Source organism: Choloepus didactylus, chromosome X, assembly GCF_015220235.1.
Source record: "Choloepus didactylus isolate mChoDid1 chromosome X, mChoDid1.pri, whole genome shotgun sequence".
Classification (NCBI taxonomy): Eukaryota; Metazoa; Chordata; class Mammalia; order Pilosa; family Megalonychidae; genus Choloepus; species Choloepus didactylus.
In genome coordinates this window covers 137,937,401-137,940,376 of record NC_051334.1, presented here as the reverse complement: position 1 = coordinate 137,940,376, position 2,976 = coordinate 137,937,401, and the positions used below count along the sequence as shown (strand labels likewise).

General features: G+C 52.3%; 1 pseudogene; it reads left to right on the top strand.

The window, feature by feature from the left end:
* Nucleotides 1–540: 540 nt before the first annotated feature.
* LOC119522363 lies at nt 541–2,619 on the top strand (annotated as a pseudogene).
* The last annotated feature ends 357 nt before the right edge of the window (nt 2,620–2,976 follow it).

Sequence of the window (2,976 nt, the reverse complement as noted above, 5' to 3'; positions counted from 1 at the left end):
CTGTTACCTGGGAAGGCATGTGGCTGGCATCTGCTTGCTCCCAGGTTGTGTTTCAAAATGGCGTTCTCCAAAATGTATCTGTATCAGCTTCTTGGGAAAACTCTGGGCTAGTACCTCTAAAGCGTCAGCAAAACTCTGCTTTCAATGGCTGTCTTCAAAATGTCTCTGTAAGTTGCAGCACTGAGGTTCTTCTGTTTGTTAGCCCCTTTATAAGACTCCAGTGAACTAATCAAGGCCCATGCTGAATGGAACCTCCATGGAAACATTCAATCAGAGATCACACCCTAACCAAAGGTGTCACTCACAGTTGGGTGGGTCACATCTCCATGGAAACACTCAGTCAGAATGTTCCAACCTAATCAACACTAATACCTCTGCCCCTACAAGATTGCATCAAAGAATATGGCTTTTTCTGGGGGACATAATATATACAAACTGGCACAGCCAGCAACATGTCATTTGTGCTGCTCTGTGGTTGTTGCAGAGGCCAGATGTTTCTTTTAAAAGTGTTTATTTAAATGGTTTTTATATAGAGAAAAATTACGGCATGAGCACACACCAATCTTTTAAGGGTGATTACAGTGGGGAGTGGATATGGGCAGGCATGATTTCAGTTCTGACTTGAAACACTTGGATTTCAGTTCTGACTTGAAATACCTGAATTTGGAAAAGGATTTTTTTTTTAGTCTGCATCCATATCCCAAGCCCTGGCCTCTCGCCTTACTCCCCAGACAACATGAGCTTCACCACCCACTCCACCACCTTCTCCACCAACTACCAACCCCCGGGCTCGGTCCAGTTGCCCAGCCACTGGGTCCGGCGGCCAGCAGTGCGGCCAGTGTCTATGCAGGCACTGGGGGCTCGGGCTCCCGGATCTCCATGTCCTGCTCCTCTAGCTCCCGGGGCACTGGGGGTCCGGGGGTCTGGCTGGAATGGGGGGCATCCAGGGCGAGAAGGAGACCATGCAAGCCCTGAACGACCGCCTAGACTCCTACCTGGACAGGGTGAGGAGCCTGGAGACTGAGAAATGGAGACTGGAGGGCAAAATTCAGGAACACCTGGAGAAGAAGGGACCCCAGGTCAGGGACTGGAGCCACTACTTCAAGATTATCGAGGAACTGAGGGCTCAGATCTTTGAAATTTCTGTAGACAATGCTTGCATCGTTCTGCAGATTGACAATGCCCGGCTGGCTGCTGCTAACTTCAGAGTCAAGTAGGAGACTCAAGAAAGCGACATCCATGGGCTCCACAAGGTCATTGATGACACCAATGTCACTTGGCTGCAGCTGGAGACGGAGATCGAGGAAAAGGATTTTTTTGTTTCTTTTAAATCCCTTCTTTCTTTCTAAAAAAATATCTAACAGATATTACATTTGTCAGTGGAAATATAAATATCTCTGCAGTCAAAATGTTAGCAACTAAGTAGCTGGCAGTCTGCCAATGGGCCTATAGCGCTCCTTAGAGTGCTGTTTGCCATCTCTCTCTTTTTGTCTTTCTCTGTCTCTCTCTCCTTAGGGAACAATGTACTGAAAGGATATATCCCAATTGTACGTTTCCTCATTTCTGAGTGGTGGCATCTCCAGTCATCTTCATTTTCCTCTCTACACATGTCTCTATTATGTGAACATTATTTTGCAAGGAGAGTGTGTTTCTTTTTTCAAAATGGAAGGAAAAAATAAATGAAGGCTCTGGTCAGGTAGGGGAAACCAGCAAATCGCTGTGACTCCTTTGGGCCCAGCACTGTCCCACCCACCTAGGAGGTGTGGACCCCACTTGAGCACTCCGTGGAAGGTGGCACCACAGGCCTGGCCCAGGGACAAAGAACCTGAGGTGTAGGGGCCCCCAGGAATGTCAGGTCTCAGAAACCACCTCTTACCTGGGGAGGGAGCAGTTAAGGCTTTAATAACCTCAGGCCTGTGGATAGTACAAACTTACACAACATCATCTGCAAATGCCCATATTTGAATTTCTTCTACCTGTTATTCGTTTTGAGAATGTTGAGTGGTAAGCTTTCCATTTTATTGTTCGGTCTCGGGTTATACTTTGCCCTCCTGCCAGCAGGGACCCCTTCTCCATCCAGTGGCAGAGATTCTCCCTGGCTTTGTCATGGCCACTTCTCCCCGCCCCTTCAGGCATCAGGGCCTCCTAGGGATGCTGCCCACTCCTCCCCTGGTCAGGGCCCACATCGCGGACACTGGACTCCCAACACCTCTCCGCCTCTCCCACCCTCCCCCCATCCTTTCAGAGCCCACCTGCTCCCCGGAACCCGGAGGGGGCGCGGAGGGGAGGAGGGGGGCTTGATGGCCAACTCTACGACCCGCAGGCGCCGCTTTACGACAGGGGCCCGGCGGGGGCGCCCTGGTCTGCGCGGGTCTCAGGCGCCAAGCCGAGCGGGCAGGGCCTTTTCCGCCAGTCCTGGACTCGAGACGGGTAGGTGTCCACGCCTTGCCCTGCTTCACGCGGGAGGACGCGGGGCCGGGTATGGCGGCCTTTCTGGTTCCTAGGACTTTCCGCTCTTTCCAGCGTGGGGGCATCCGGTGCCGGGCGCGCGACCTTGGGCAGCTTGGCTGCAGCCCTGCAGGCCTCTGCCGTCCCACGCGCCCTCCGCTGGAAGGGTAGGGCTCGGGTCTCGGGTTTCCGCGACGGCGGGCGAGGGGTTTTTACTGCTGCCCAATGTGTGTGCTCTGAAAGATGGAGGGAGCGCCTCCAAGTCCGGCTCGCTTTCACGTTTTGGTGGGTCTGTAGCCCTTTCCCTGTGACCCCAGTGTTGGGTGGTGGGGCGGGCGGGAATGTCGAACCTTAATTCCTTCTCCCCTAACCGCACTTCCTCTCACGTCGCCTGGTGGCCAGGGGAGGGCCTGTGTGCTCAGTTGGGTTTTTTCCTTAAACTTCTTTTGAGATCATTTCAAATTTATGGGACAGGTGCAAAAATAATACAAAACCCATACAGAGAATTTCAACATACACCCTTTCCTC